General features: G+C 39.0%; 1 protein-coding gene across 1 annotated transcript in view; it reads right to left on the minus strand.

Annotated features, from left to right (window-relative positions):
- st6gal2a (ST6 beta-galactosamide alpha-2,6-sialyltranferase 2a) overlaps positions 1-12,717 on the minus strand; it is a 46,845-nt gene extending 34,128 nt beyond the window's left edge. The window contains exon 1 of the mRNA XM_055031681.1: positions 12,509-12,717. The gene's annotated coding sequence lies outside the window, so the exon portion shown is untranslated. The remainder of the gene's footprint in view (positions 1-12,508) is intronic.
- Positions 12,718-16,401: the final 3,684 nt, after the last annotated feature.

The raw sequence follows: 16,401 nt of genomic DNA on the forward strand, positions 1-16,401 counted from the left end.
CCAAAAATGTGTAACTTCCAGCTGGCCTCAAAGGTTCATTAGGGAACATTAATGAACAAAAAGCATCATGAAGATTAAAGAAAACAGCAGACAGATGAGCGAGAAAGAGGTTTACATTTTTAAACATATCAACACTTTGGCAAAGAACTAGAAAGAGCTGATTATTTTAATCTTAAATGTAGCCCAGGTAAATCTCAGAATAAAGGTTAAAAAATCTCAGCCTTCAGATAACAGAAGTATCTTAACGATTAAAACCAAACATGAACAAAATTAGCATAAATAAGCTGAGAGCATCTCAAATGTAGATGGCTTCCATTTTCCCCTCTTCCTCTCTTTATAAAGTCCCGGGTACTTGTCCACCCTGCTTTAGCCTCTGGAGGCAACAAGGTTATTACCATGTGGGAGAGCAGACTTCACCCTGTGTAATTATGCTGGCAGCATCTGAGCTCTCCAAAGGCTCCGCTGCACTTCATTACATCTTCAAACCCCAAAGTGCTGCTGTTAGAAACAGCCATTAGGCAGAAAGTAACAAAAGCACTGACAAATGAGCAAGTGCAGACAGGACAACGTCAAAGAGAAAAGGTTTCTTGTTGACATATAAAAAATAAAAAAAAAAGATTTAAAAACGCGTAACTAATTTTCTGAAAGAGTGTGGAGCGATTACATCTTTTTCTATACAGCACCTCGAATAACTGGAGGTTATTACTTCTTACCTCCAAAGAAGAGGCTTAAAATTCCAGACTTTAAGCTTCCTTATACATCCTGCCCTAATCCTACAACTGCTCCTACATAATGACATAATGAAAGACTTTCTCCTCCCATCACTTCCACAGCTCACCTTCTTTCCTCCCCCCCCATATCTTCCCTGTGATGTGACCTACATTCGACTGCAGCGATGTGCATGTGGATATACACGCACACAGCGCACCACTGAATACATTTGTGCACATTTGCGCTAAAGTATTTTAATACCAAGCCATATCCAGGCAAAGAACAGAATTTTCTGCTGCATCCAATGTTGCAGTGACAGAAAATCTGTGCAGTCGCTCTACTACCGCACGACCGGCCAGATTTTCTATGGGAATGTGACTTACTACCAGCAGCGGATCAGCCATCTCCTCGCCACAGACACCTAGCGCGAGGAGGTGAGAGTACACTGCAGGCGATGTAGCTCATTCCAGCCATCCAAGTGGCTGCCAGTCACACACATTTGGGCTTGCAAACGCATGGCTGCAAGCATGCAAAAACACAGAGGGGGCAAAAACAGAGAGAAAAAGACAAACAGACACCAACAAATATAACGAAGCAACACACGCATTTTAGGTTTTTCCAGAACTAAAATGGAACAGAAGCATGAAATACAAGGAGTCAGGTATACAAAGTGTGAGCAAATATATATAATCTTCTGCTTTATATAAACAGCAGCATACCTGCAGCTCAGCAAACATCCAATGCTTCCAGGTTCTTTCAAAATTTTTTTAATCTCCTAGATTAAGACAGTAAAATATCATTAAATATGCCCATATGAAAGAGAAAACATGCACAAAATGATGAACGGTCTGGAAGTGAACCAGGGAATATGGTGTGCCTGCTCTACCACTTAGCAATTTGACACTTATTGAAAATAAATTGCATAGTTTGTCCTTCTGTGGCAGGATCTCTTAGCATCCAGGTTTACCTTGTCAAAAAGACAAATTAAATCATTTATTCAGATGCTCTGCTAAAAATGTTTCCACATCATTTTCCATCTGCGCATCTAATAAAACTTTCTATGGGTTTAAACATGATGGTTATTTATGATGTGCTCCAATTATGTGCACGACAATTTAAACGGAGATGGAAGGTGTAAAAGTTAAGAGAAGTGGCAGAGTATCCCGTGATTTATTGTTTTCTCTTCTTGTTTTTTTCCCCCTCAGTACTTAATAATCACCTGACGAACATTAAAGTCTTTTTTTGAGTTCCCAAATAGCTGAATTACTCCAATCGTGTAAGCAACTTCAAAGATTATGCATACTAACCTTGCTATAGGTTAATTAACTAGCGTTGCTATAGGTTAATTAACTAGCGTTGCTATAGGTTAATTGCTGTGATATTTGCACTTAAAAAGGGCAGTATTATGTGTTTTCTAGACAGAGTGCCATTTTACAGCATAATCAAGTTGCTATGTTACCTTCATTTGCTACAAATGTGACTTATAAGAAATCTCACTCTGTAATTTAACGCCTTGTAATTGGGCTTCTGTCTTTTTAAAAAGATAGTCGTTTTTCTAAAACTCTGCTTTCAGAAAATCATCACAACATGGCTCCTCTATTATCCCTTTAACAATGCTTTTACCAGTGCTGCACTGAGAAGTAGCCTGCATAATGAACTCAGCAGAACGGTACCGCCAGCTGTTTGCTAATTGCTCCGGACTAGTCTGAAGGAACTGAGTGGGGGAGTCCTGGAGGAGAGCTCCTCTGTGTAGCTTGAAAGCTTGGAAATGCAGCTCCAGGGAGGAGCTTCGTCCTCGAAAGCGGCGCTGGGTCCAACCAGACATTTTGCATAGCTGAACAGTTGCCACAAGAGATTAAAGGATTTCTTAATCATCCATGAGAGAATCAAGGCAACGTTCCATGTTGTGTTATTTCCTCTTCCAAAACACACCTAATGCATAGCAAAAAGAAAAGTTGTTTTTACATAATACTGCCACTACAACTAACTTTAAATAAATGTGCCTCACGCCAGACCTTATTTTATTAGATTTTATTTTTCATAGAAATCACCCTCTCTTAGCTGGAGATGTCATTATGAATGCTGTGTGCGTAGCGGTTACATGACCCAAAACGGGTGAAAGAATGAAATCCGCTTCAAGACGACCTCCTTTCACAGGCTGGTTACAGCACGATGGAGCTGCATGCATATTAAGTAGGTGTCCATGTACATTATGTAGCCTGGGACTGACAGACATTCAAAAGCTGCCAGGGTGTTGTTAATTAGGACTTTGAGAAAGACGAGGTTAATTAATGAACAGAATGTGAGCGCTGGTATCATTTCTGTCGTAAGACCTAAAAACCTAGGATGTCAAAGGTATATGGTATTAGCAGCGAAAACTAAACCTCTACAATTCAAAGAAAGATTATGCATTTATTCTGGAGAGGTGCAGATGCCATTTTAAAATGTATATTTGACGTTTTGGTCATAAAAAAGATGAAAACAGTAGAACCCATTATTCTGGTTCTACCTTGGAGGTAAAGGGATCAAACTTAGGAGTCGGCCTCACGCTGCTGTAAAAACAGATCCTGCAAGGTCAGAGCAGAAAGGACCAACTCCATTAAAGACAGACTCCACTGAGGCAGATTAGGTCTGTCCTGTCCTCTCTATCCACCTTCAGCTTCAGGAGTGATTACATCAGTGAGGCAAAAAATGTCTATTTTTGAAATGTCGGTCTTAGAAGCTCATTAATCTTGATCCCAAGGCGCAACTACACCCAGTGAAGGTAGGGGGAAATCTGTTACACATTAATATCAGAGTCCATCTGTGGAAGAAAACCCACAAATATTTATTTTATTGGGTGGGGGGGTTCACAGAGACTAAACAAGACTCCAAGCAGTCCCAACGCCAAATGAACACAACAAGCCTTTAGTTCTTTTCTAAAAAATTCTGACAAAATAAGCAGAGAAATAACACCTGGGCAAAGTTGCTGCGCCGCTTTGCAGGCTGGCTTCGTCTGAGCAGGCCACAACATGTTCTTGCACTTCATTGTGCATTTAGTTTTTAACAGGAAAAAAAAACTTGACTTAATCAGTGAGAAGCAATCAAAGGGTCATCTGGACACATTACACCCGTTTAGTCTGAATAAAAAAAAAAAAAGACTTAAAAGAACCTGACAAGTTAAACAGAAATTGCCACTTCTTGGTGACTAAGAGCTTCGTCTTTACTGAGGAAAGACATCTAACAAAACCATGACTCTGGGAAGAGTTGAGTCATTGTTTTACCTAAACAAACTGAGGCTAAATCATACAGAGGCTGCAGCTCTTAATGACAAGCTTTCATTGCTAAACAGGGCCGTCTTTAACACATGCTGTCAAACTCAAGGTCCTATGAAGGAAATTCAGCCTTGCACTTCACATTATGGCTGCCAAATTCAGCTGGGAGCACGGACACACACAGCCAGGCATGGGCAGGTGTGAGATCGCCACACTGTGAAAACCTTGGGTAAAAATACTCTGGTTTTATAATATGTCTAACTTCCAACTGCTTTTATTTAACATCTAAAAATATTTATTTGTAATGCTGCTAAAATACAATATCAATTTATGCTGGGGGGGGTTTTCACTCCACAACACATATATATACTTTTGGCTTGAGATTATGTAAAGTAAGTGAATAAGTTACGGTTTGCTGTGAAATAAAGTAGTAATGTGTTTATGCCTGCCACATTTGGATTTCAACATGTCATAAAAAACTGCTTTTTGTGAGCTGAAGATCACGTTGTTTCAGGTGCACTTTTGAAAAATTAGGCAAATGTACATCATTGTATGTGCTGCGATACACACACTCCATTTAGGCTTTACGTTCATTCCTTAATGAGCCTGTTCTGTTAATAATATGAAGAAATACGACTCACTACACTCATCCTTCTCCTTTTATAAAGAATACATCACTGCAGATAAAGACAACAGATAGCTCAAGACAAATCTAGAGGAATTGCATTTTAACTCCAAGAACAGTCTCACTTGATAAGTGTTAAGGTTTAAAAAAAAAAAAACTAACAATTGCATCACATATTCCCTCTGCGATCATAACAAGCGATACATTTAGTCATAAAAACTGATGAGCGCCATTCAGATCGCATGTGGACGATTCAAAAAGAGTCACAAGAGCATTTGCCAGGCAAAAGAAAGGTTGTGGGTCCAACTCTATATATGTGAAAATCTACATCAGAGTGAGCAAGACACTGAACTTTATGACTATGACCTGTATAGTAAGTGTTTCCAGAGTTCAAGTACACTATTAAAGTGCTGTGGAAATTCTGTCTGTTTAATATTCACCACGACCAGCTGAAGCAAAAGATGTGGTCGTTTCCGTCATGACACCCAGTTTGTTTACTCTCTACTCAGAGGCTATACGTCTACCTCCTAGGGACGCCAACAAGTTTCGTTAACATCAGCGTTTTACATGCAGGCTGCTACATTTGTTGGAAAAAAAAATTATAATAATCAGGTGTCCAGAGAAATCCACAACTCCATAGCCATTTTCAGAAAGCTTGACCTCTTCATAGTCCATCTGAACTCTGGACACTTACTTTTGCAAATAGCCTGAGATCAACAGATATTCTTTTTTATTTTTTACAGAAGAAATATAAAAGTCACACTGCAATAAGCTGCTGAAACATCCATTTCGGGGAAGACTCAACATCAGGATTGGACTGCAGGCCTCAACAATCTCTCCTTTCAGATATTTTACCATGGTGTGTGGACAGCTTGTTACAATGCAATGCAATGGATCTGCGTTTCTCCTGTCCTCTAAATGCTTGCACACTCCGCCAGAAATGAGGGGGCACAGCTGGTCCTGATGATTCGAGCGCTCTGGCTTTTGAAGACTGACCTCAGATAACTGCTGGCCTCGTCACTTAGAGCGCCTCTGAAATTACACCTCTAGTTTCCCATGGTGCCCACAGAGTCCCACACAGTCGGGTGTTCGTACAGTCGGGGACAAAAGAAATGAAATTCCACTTTGAACTACAGCCAGCAGTAAAATTATATGAGCTTTACCTAAAAGGACTTGGAGCTGTATACCCAGTAAATCCATGCTGAATCATGAAGTCCTGAGTGTTTGGACCATGTTCTTTATAGTAAGCTTGGAAAGCTATTTGTTATGACGTATCATTAACTCCAACGTTGAGAAGGTTGGGAATAGCAGATTATTCAAGCAGAAAAGTATTTTACAAGACACATATAAGGCTATCCTCCCAGAAAAAGAAGCTGTGTGGATGTGTGGATGAATCCAGCAAGACGTTAGAAATGGAACGTTTTATGCCACGAGTTAATAAAGAGTCGATTATCGTTGTTCTGGTGTATCAATGTTTTTAATAAAAATAATGCCAGCGCCATGCTGTTGATGCAGTGTTGTCACATCTAAACATTAGTATTATTAATATGTATGTCCTAATTTGTTTTCCTGGTAACCAAGATAAATATAATGCAATAGCATGCTTGAAATGAAAGTTTTTAACAATTTTATCCCAAACAGCTTTCGTAATGCCACAGACAATACTCATTTCAATGCCGACGAACAATAAATATTTTAATTTCTTGGCAACTGCTATAGTTAAAACCACACATTGAGATGTTTCTGAGGGAAACCTCACTTTTAAAAACATTAACAATGAGGCAAGAGCAACACATCCACCCTAAAGCTCCCCAGGACAAAGCAACCACCAGGAAAACAAAAGGTATGCCAAAAGTGCTTATTGTTGGAGATGAGGCAGTAAATGGAATCAGTCACGTTTGCAATGCCAAGAAAATGAGGGTGATTTCTTTTTCTGGTGACACTCTGATTGAACTCACAAAGTACTCTCAAAGTGCCACCGAGCAGCCAAATATTGAGACCTTAGTTGTGCATGTTGATCCCTAAACAAAAATCTGAGATTCTGAAATATATTCTTCTAACATTCTTCTGAACACTATGGGAAAATCAAAAATTAAAGTCATTTCACAATGGTCCAATTCCATCACCTCAATGGGGAGACGAAAAACACTCCAGGCTGCTCATGATAAACAAATGGCTGATTAAAAGCTGCTCTGCCAGCTCAGTGACCTTCATCAATAACCTCTGGATCTATTGGCAGCGCTTTCACCTCTTTGGAAGAGGCGGGCTCCATCTTAATAAACATGGGGTAAACTACTCGCTGCAAACCTTTTTCATTTCATCAACAAGAACAACAATGTGATCATCGCGTCAGAAGAACAGGCTGACATGACTGGGGTGGAACCCTCCGCGAATTAAGAACAAATTATTCCAAAACAAAAGTGATACAACATCCTCCATTCATTCACTGCAGTCACAAAATACCTATGAAGAAAAGTCTTCTGGACAGGATTTACAGGTGGAATAAATCAACATGTTCTTCTCGTCACTTCCCTCCTTAGCGCTCACGTAGCAAACCGCACTTCATTCAAAAGTCCAACATATGTGGAAAATTTCTTGACTGACTTTAATGAGCTTCAATCTTTCATTTGCATTGATTATGATTGTTTAATAATTCTATGCGCCACAAATCTTGAACAAGCTTCCAGAAAACTGCTGAAACATTGACTTCCTTTAAATCTCAACTAAAAACCCAGCGGTTTGTAGTTGTATTTGAAATGTAATCAATTAAGAATTTAATGTTTTGATTTCTGATTCTATGTTGCATGATTTTCTGTTTATGAGGTAAAGCAATTTGAAATGCCTTGTTGCTGAAATGTGCAAATAAAATTTGATTGATTGATTTACAGATGTATTGCTCCATAATTTAGAAATGTACGTGAAGTATGTAATAAGTGAAAGGAGAAAAAAAAGAAGATGCTGACAACAAAAACTACGCTTCTATGATTAAATGATCGTTTGAAGTCATGTTTTGTTTGGATTAAAACAAACCAAATTATTTATTTCCCAAACAAATTACTGAATGGAAAAATCTGTGACACTGATTTTTCATAAACCAATCTAAGAATATCTGAGACTGACACGAACCAAAGACCGGAATTTAATCCAGAAGATCTTGCAGAGTGTGAAATTTAATAAACGTTAATAAATTTAATAAAGTGTTATTGTTGCTGAACAGACGAAAAGTACAAAAATAAGCCTTTCTCCTCCCTTACATGCGTCGATTTAGATTAATCTAATGGCTACCGAATGTGTGGGCATGATGTCACAATGAGCCTTTCATTATGAAACTGCAAGAGCAGTATTCCTTGTTATATTTTCAATAAGAGGATGAATGGCTTGGCGCCACATCAACAGATTGCCCAGCACAGTCGTCGTAATGTAGAATATGCTGTCCTTATTATTCAAGTCTGATGGAATTTATTCTTAAAGAAAAAGAAATAAGAATAAGAATACGGCTGCGACAGACTGGAGACCTGTCTAGGGACAACGGTGTACAGAAAATGAATGAATGAATGAATGAATGAATGAATGAATGAAATGAATGAATAATATGCAGCTACTTGTGGAACTTTTGGTCACAAAATAAAAAGGAGCAAAACAGAGAGGATACGGTGAAGCAAAGTTTGTCAAGCTTTGACAAATGGTGGCCTTGCTGCTGCAAAGGTCAACAAAACCTTCAGGAGTAAAAACATTTTCACATTCCCTTTATTCCCACTAGGAATGAGCCTTTATGAGATTCTGACAGAATGATAACCTTGAGCAGAAATATCACACTCTCATGATAGTAGTGTGAAACAAAAAACAGAAAAACTAATTCAGAGATGATGATTAAACAGTTTTATTTACTTTTGAGGAAATAATAGCATGTTCCTATATAAATGATTAAAATGACTTAAGTGTAGATGTCAGCCAAAATCATCTTAAAAATTAAGGCTGAAATCTTTAGACAGTAAATTTGCTGATCAGAAGTCAAAAAATATATTTTTTTCAGTCATGTTTTAAGATGTGAATACGACATTTATTGATGATATAGTGAAATCAAACATGGAAAAATACAGTGTCTGACCTAGGAAAAGTACAACACTGACTTTTTGTTGATTTCTACCACTGCTATTTTTCTCTACAGTTTTCAAGACGTCCACTTCTCAGTTTGTAGGTGTAAACAAATTACTAATTGGGTTTGTTCTCGTCGGGGGGGGATTGTCTGGAGGAGGAACATTATCAACCCCAGAAGAAATTTAACTACAGGGGAAAAAGAATCTCTTCCTCGCTCACTCTTCTGCATGAATCACTTCATCTCATCTGATGTAATGAGAGGAGTAGCCCTATTACTGGGTCATTATCATTCACACGGGCCGTGCGTTTCAGCAGCTTTACCTTATTGTTGTGAAGCAGTTGGAGCAGAAAACCTCAACCTGCAAAGATTAACCCACTGACAGATGTTTCAGCATTAGTCATAAGTCACATGGCCGCAAGTTTATGAAGGGAGTTTTTGATCTCCTCAATGTGTAGGGCGGCAAGATAAACAAACCCATGTCTAGTTGTTTTCATGTTAAACTTTGGAGTTACTTCCCTTAATGCGGTAATTTGCAAGCTTAGACAAACTGTAGCTGTTTTGCTGCAGGTCAACACACACCTTCATTACTTAATTGGCCTTTTTCTCTTTTCTCTCACATTTGCAAGAGTGGATGAGAGAAATTAGTCCTTTAGTGATGAGGAATTCTACTAAATTAAAAACAATCTTCCAAATACAAAGATTTCAAGACACTTTGAATAACAAACTACGAAATACAAAAAATACAGTTAGTCATTTAAAGAGAAATTGTGTTTTTTTGGGAGGGGTGGGGGGTTCACAAATTATTGATATAACATTTTTTTCCTAACTGAAATGTCCTCAAAGGTCAGATTTTTAGATGAGTGTGAGATTATTCCTCAGCGATTAAAGACTAATTTACTTTAGTGACTTCTGCAGGGCCTGATAAAGGTGGAATGCTATTTGTGCAGCTTGTTGATTTATGGGAACTCTGTAAAATACACAACCTTGATGAGCTCTGCTTCAGCCTTTCAAACAAGAAGAAAAGGCATCTGTTCCGCTTACAGAAATATTTTTAGCTGGTAGTCTTAGATGAACTCTCTTTTTCTCAGTCTACTCTAAAACACTCCAGACATGAAAGTTGTCAATTGTCTCTCTATTCTGCCTCCCTCAAAGCAAAATAATCTTCTCTCCTTGCTGCACGCAACACAAGCCTCCAAAACTAAGACCAAAATTAGTTAAAGGGATTGTTTTAATCGTGAATAAACAGACAAGCGTGCACCGAGAAAAAGAAGAAACATGAGAATAGGGTGTTTGCTTTAATGCGGTTTGGAGCTGCAGGATGAAGCTCCATTGTTGTTAGTGTGTACCCAGAGAACACCTCTCCTGCACACCTGTACTCTGCTGTCTTCGATTTGCAGACACAGAGGGAGATCATCTTACTTCAGACAATAAGTATCCAGCTGCAGAGACAAACAGATCCCAGACAGCAACCAGGAATAATTAGACAGTTCTAAGCAAAAAATGAGTATTTTGGTATGTTTGAAGTGCCTTTGGCTGAAGGTGCGCACGAGTACTTGCAGTGCAGATCGCCTTACTATGCAAAGTCAGGTAAGACCATGAATAAGACCATTGTTTAATGCAAAAACATTGTGGAGTAAAACCATAAAAACGCTTTGCAGTGCAGGACGTTTACGATTTTGCACTTGCTATTCTAACAGCCCCATTCTGATCAGCAGGGTTTCCTGTAAAGAACTTGACTGAGTTTCTCAACTGAAGGCATCCTAACCACTATCAGCTACACACAGACATTTCATATGTCAACCCACAGAATTGAGGAAATTACCCCATAATGCAGCAGATTAGCAGTAATTATGAGAATTAATCTATTCCAACATTACAGAGGAAGACATGTTAACGCCTCAGAGGTCTGTTTCTCAGCACCAGACAATAGATCTGTCACATACAGGGAACCACAAAGTCTGCTGTATTTGACGATAATACAGTGAGTTTTTCCATGTTTGTCTGCTGATAACTGAGTTACAGGTGGCTGGTGTTTATATTCAATGGGCAAGAAGTGAAGAGCACTGGGGTCAGTTGACCAGGCCACACATCGGACAGAGATCTATGGGCATAGCTGCATATGTTAATGGTTCAAACACCAAATATACCTCAATATGCTCTAATACGCACAGGAGAAACCGCCTTGTCACTACCACAAAAGGAGCTAGCATCTAAGCTTGCCGCAATAAGCAATTAAGAATTTAATCGCTTGGCAAATTAAGATGAGCTTGCTAATTTTCATTCTGATGATTATTTTTTGAAGGGCAATTCTGCTTGCAGAGACATCAGAATCCATATCATTTATGGTGTGTAAGTGTAAGGGTTTTGTTTCCATTTTGTTTACTGTTTTGGACAGTTGTGTTTTATTTTGTACATTTAAAATATTTAAAGTGTTCTTTTTAAAATGAAAGTTTATTCGTCTTTGAGAGAATTAACTTGAATCATTATCCCATTGTCATCATATTACTTGAAAATGATCTCAATACAAAAACCATTACCAAAATAATTACTGGGACAATTTAGCATCCAGCAACATTTGTGATTGTGACAAATTTTACTACTAAGCCGACTAAAATCTGCAGGCTTCTCGATCGCTGCAATTTGGGTTAAAGCCAACCAGAGCCAAGAAAACTGAATGGTGCTCCTGGATCGACTGCTTTGTAAATGCCAGCTCATAATTATTTTGGCTTCCAGCATTTTCTTTGGAATATTTCAGAAAAGCTGTATGAGAAAATTTGGAGTTCCACTCTATAAACGACAACAATCAGTAAAATAAGATAAAATTAAATATCAAAATCCATGATGAGTTTAGGCAATGGGAAGTGAGTGAGAATACTTTTTGTTGCGCTTTTCTAAAAAGCACACTCGGAGTCTGATGTTGGCAACAATCAGATTCACCATGAGGGCTGTGATGTCATGATCAACTTTGATAGCACAGAAGTAGTGGAGGGTGTCACATTTTAGAAAAAAATATAAAGATTTAAACTCCTGCTCCTCTCTCATTTTAGATAATAAAATAACAATAATCTGGCATTTCAGTGTAATATATATATATATATATATATATATATATATATATATATATAAGTTGTTTTTTTTTTTTTTTTTTTTTTTAAAGCAAAGTAAGTAACCACTCCCTGTTTTTTGTTCCTTCTAATTAAACATTAGAAGAGTGGACTAAAACAACCTGCCCATGCAGCTTACAGTCCGAACCAACACAAATAGGATGAAACTGCACAATTTCGATTGTTGCAGGGTCCTGACAACATTGCAACTGGGGTTAGTCATGCTGCATGGAAGAGACAACAATCAGCTTCTCCTCAAGTTCCCCAGAAGTCTTCAGGCAGGCCTGATTTCTCTGTGTGATATGAATGAAGTCACTTTCTAAGCAGAAAACCCCATAATGATTCATTGTCCTCGTACAGAGTAGCGGCAGCCACTAACTGGAAAACAGTGAACTGTCCTGCTTGTGTCGATAACGCCTTCATGTGATTAAACCATTTGACTCAATGAGCCAAACGCGTTGAAATCAACCGCTGTGGCTCTGAATGAGGAGGTCCAGCGAAGTAATTAAGACAAAAACAGCAACAAAAATAGACGCGTTTTCTGCATCCAAATCATTTGAAAACCCCCTCCAGTGGTGGGTTTTATTTATCAGCCGAACATGGAGCATGCATCATCATCATCTCTGGATGTTGCTCCGAGTCCCGAAACAAACGAGCACATTTGAGCGTGCAGATCTGCACGGAAACCAAACGGAGAGCGAACAAAAAGCCTCACCTAAACGCCGCCTCGCTGCTGTCTGGATGCTGCTGGCCGCCGCTTCATTATTCCGCTCCCGTTCGCCTTGTTGCACAGCGAGCATGCGGCTCGGCTCGCCTCGCCTCGCCTCGCCTCTGCCCTCCCTCCGTTCACTGAGCCGATATCCACTACAACTCTGAGCAGAGCGGCTGTGTTGTCTGTCACATTGTTGCTGCCCTTTTCTCTCTCTCTCTCGCGTCCATATCCGATTTTTTTTTCGTAAAGAGGCGGAGTCAGGGAGAGACATTTTTGTTTCATGCCAAGCACCGAGGTAACAAGAAGGGGAGGGAAAGGAAGGAAGGAAAACGACCAACAAAAGAAAAAATAACAAGGAGGGTCAATAAAATATCTGTCAGCCTGAAAATGCAAAAAATAAATTAAAAAATTGGTGGAAGCTGAAGAATATTTCAGATTTGACCGTTTTCCTTCTGGTTTGTTTTGCTCACAGCAGATATAAATACATATATTTTAATCTAATATTGTTTTGGCATAATTGAAATATGTCATATCAATAAATTGTATCATGCCGTGTCGTGCACACTTCCGTGGGAAGACAAACATGGAACATGATTCCAATCCAACCATGGCAATGAAAGTTTGGTGGAAGGAAAAAAGTGGTACGGGCTAAGATGTACAAGCAAGCTGAAGCTTACAAACTACTGATTTCACTTGTTGGATCTATTTGACAGCATGTCCTTATATTGTGAAGTATGGATCATACTTCTTCTAAATGTATGAATTGTTGAACAGCCCAGTGTTTGCATTGAGGATATCAGTGTGTGTCTCAGCTGAGGTGTTTAGGAAGCCCAGGTTGCTCTCATTGCAGTCTACTGCTCACATTTAGGTTGTGTTGTCTCTCCATCTTCATTTTATTAATAGACAGTATGTTTTCTTTGGGGCTTTGGTCAGACCGGTTTGTTCAGTCAAGCACAGTGATACAATCATCTGTAAAGCAGATACTTTTACAGTGAGGTAAAGAGCTGGAAAATGAAACTGCCGTTTCTATAAAGCTTCTCAGCAGAGGGGAAGCATGAAGTGCCTCAAGATTTCCGCTGCCCTGGGTCTGGACAAAACCCTGAGCAAATATCGGAAGATGACGTGACTCCCAAAATCACTGCTGACTATGGAAACCTCAACCTGCCTGGAGTCTGTGCAGGGTCAACAGCAACATTTCAGTTCTTTTTGTCCTCAGATGAGATGAGAGACTCTGACGCTGTTTGTGATTCTCAGATTTTTAATACAATAATGTTACAATTGTAGACCATGTTTAACACTAATCTGTGTGGTGATTAATGTAGCACTGACTCCAGCTACATTAATCACGTGTGGTACAAAACGGTTCACATTTTGTTAATCTCCCCCAAGCTTTTGAGTCAACTTTTATCTGTGTTGCTTTTGTAGTATTTACTACCTCACATTCCCCCTCCATTTAACTTCCTATTAATATTCTTGCAAATAGCAAGCAGGCATCTTATTTAGCAAATACTTTTTGTGTCTTACTCTCTGATTGCTAATGACATAAGTGACTTTCTATTGGTTAAATGTCAAGTCAGCTGTCTTCCCCATGATTATGTGGACTCTCTTGTGTAAAACTTCCTGTTATTGGTCATATCTACCGTATTTTCCAGACTATAAGCCGATTTGAACCATGCGGCTTATAGCCCCGTGAGGCTTTTCTGTGGATTTTTCTTCAACCACCAGGGGGCGTTTCAGCGCGAAGTGAATCACCGGAAGTCAAAATTGGAAATGAAAGAAGAAAGCGCTAATTTTCGTTTAGAACAAGCACATGTAAGCAGCAGGCACGATAGAGAAATGTTTTCAAACTCTCATGATGCAGCTTTAAAGTTGAAGGTTATCGAACTAGCAATACAGGAGGGCTTGGCTTTGGAGACGGAGGGCTGAGGCCTTAATATCTGAAGCAGATTTATTAAGGCTGCCCTCTGCTGGGTATTTATAGAAAACTAAGAGCAGCAAAGATGCCAGCGGCTATAGGTGCAGCAATGGACCTTACCATAATGGCCGCGTTTCATTGGCTGATGCCCATTCTGCAAGGTAGCATTAAAAAAACATCACAATTTATTTATTAGCCTTTTGTCAGCGGGGATGGGCCAACAGCGTCTCATCCTGATCAGACACCAGCAGTCGGAGTCCAAGTGCATAAAGCAAGGCTTGCAGGAAAAAGAGCATCAGTTGTCCATTGCGGCCACGTGGGATTTTCTAGGTCGTTTGTGGGCGGAGCTTGGTATGGCAATGTATGTACGTTTATTTATTTTTTTCTAAAAATTTGTAGGTGCGGCTCTATAGTCTGGAAAATATGGTAGTTTTCAAACTACAAATCATATTTTGGGTTTTCATTACATCGTAAATGTATTAATGTTCAGCAGTAAATATAACTTGAGCAATATCACTTTGCATGTAATTGATCTATTGTAGTTTCTCTTTTTGAATTGAATTACTGAAATTAATTAAATGTTTGATAATATTCTAATGTACTGAGAGTTGTCTTTATGTAAACATCCTCAGTACACAATATCATGACATGTGACTTTTCTTCCAGGATTTTTGTCCTGCTCATAACCAATCGCTTTGGCAAATATTGCCCTAACTTGATTACTCTCTTGTCTGTAGAGCAAACAGATTGTTGAACAAATGAAGTGCTACACCTTTCCTAAAGGTTACACCTTTGCCGTGCTGTGTCTTTAGCATGCAAGATAATTCAATGTAAAGGTTTTGTTTTCTATCCAAGAGACTCCAAGACTTGCTTTTATGAGACTATCTGGAGAACCCAAAGAACCAGCAACAAGACGTGGGGGCAATATTCAGAGACTCTAGCAAGGCAAGAAGCTAAAAGGATGAAGTGCAATACATCACCATAGCCCAGAATAGGCGAAAAGGTTGTTTCCACCAGTTTCTTTTCCACACAAAAGGAAAAGCAAGACTTATTTGTGTGGAAAAATCCCAAGATTTTCAACATACTGATAATGCTTCTTTCAAAAATTACTACATTTATGCAGGCTCATGAATGAACAAACACCAGAAGAAGACACGATTCCAAAAAGCATTTCTGACTCAAGCTGCTTGGATTCAGTGGGGGGTCAACAGGAACTTTTTGTCCTCAGTCGAGATAAGAGGCTCGGATGTTGCCCCGGGTTATCAGATTTTAAACACAGATTCAATGTGTTAGAAATTCTTATTGTTACATAAAAGTCACTCGGTCAGATTTATTAATAATCCTGTGCGTGATTCGAGAGATGAAAAGTTACACTCTTGAACTGCCTTGACAGAGAGAAAGCTCTGACTTCGAGTACCAAACATGTCTGTTATATGAGAGAACATAAGAAAAACAATGGGAGGCAGATGTTAAACAAAAAACAACGTGTCTGGAACAACCTTCAGTGTGTTAGACAAGATCATTCTGTGAAAGTTTATAAGCATCAAATTAAAGATGACATGACCTTCAGAACAATAAAGCCATAAGACTCCTCCTTGAACTATTTGTTTCCATTACTTTGTCTTCACAATGGCTCAGACATTTGCATATTTACCTATAAACACATCTGGTATCACTCTTTCTTATCTTTCTTTTCTAAAGAAATATAGAAATGATAACCTTAGCTCTATGACTGGAAGCCTGAAACATACAATTAAAGCTTCAACTTCAAACCTTTCTCTCATTAGCCTGGCCATTGCTTTCCCAATCAATGGACTTGACACCATCTGACAGTCATTCCAGCACTATTTGTCCCAAAGTACACGCCCCTTTTCTGAAGGACCTGAATCCTTGACAATGTTGCCAGGGGTCCTCATTGCTAATGCACTCTGGTCGTAGAGATTTTGAGAAAGACAATAGGAAATCATGGTCCAACGTTGTC

Source organism: Poeciliopsis prolifica, unplaced genomic scaffold, assembly GCF_027474105.1.
Source record: "Poeciliopsis prolifica strain line A6 unplaced genomic scaffold, Auburn_PproV2 SCAFFOLD007, whole genome shotgun sequence".
Taxonomy (NCBI): domain Eukaryota; kingdom Metazoa; phylum Chordata; class Actinopteri; order Cyprinodontiformes; family Poeciliidae; genus Poeciliopsis; species Poeciliopsis prolifica.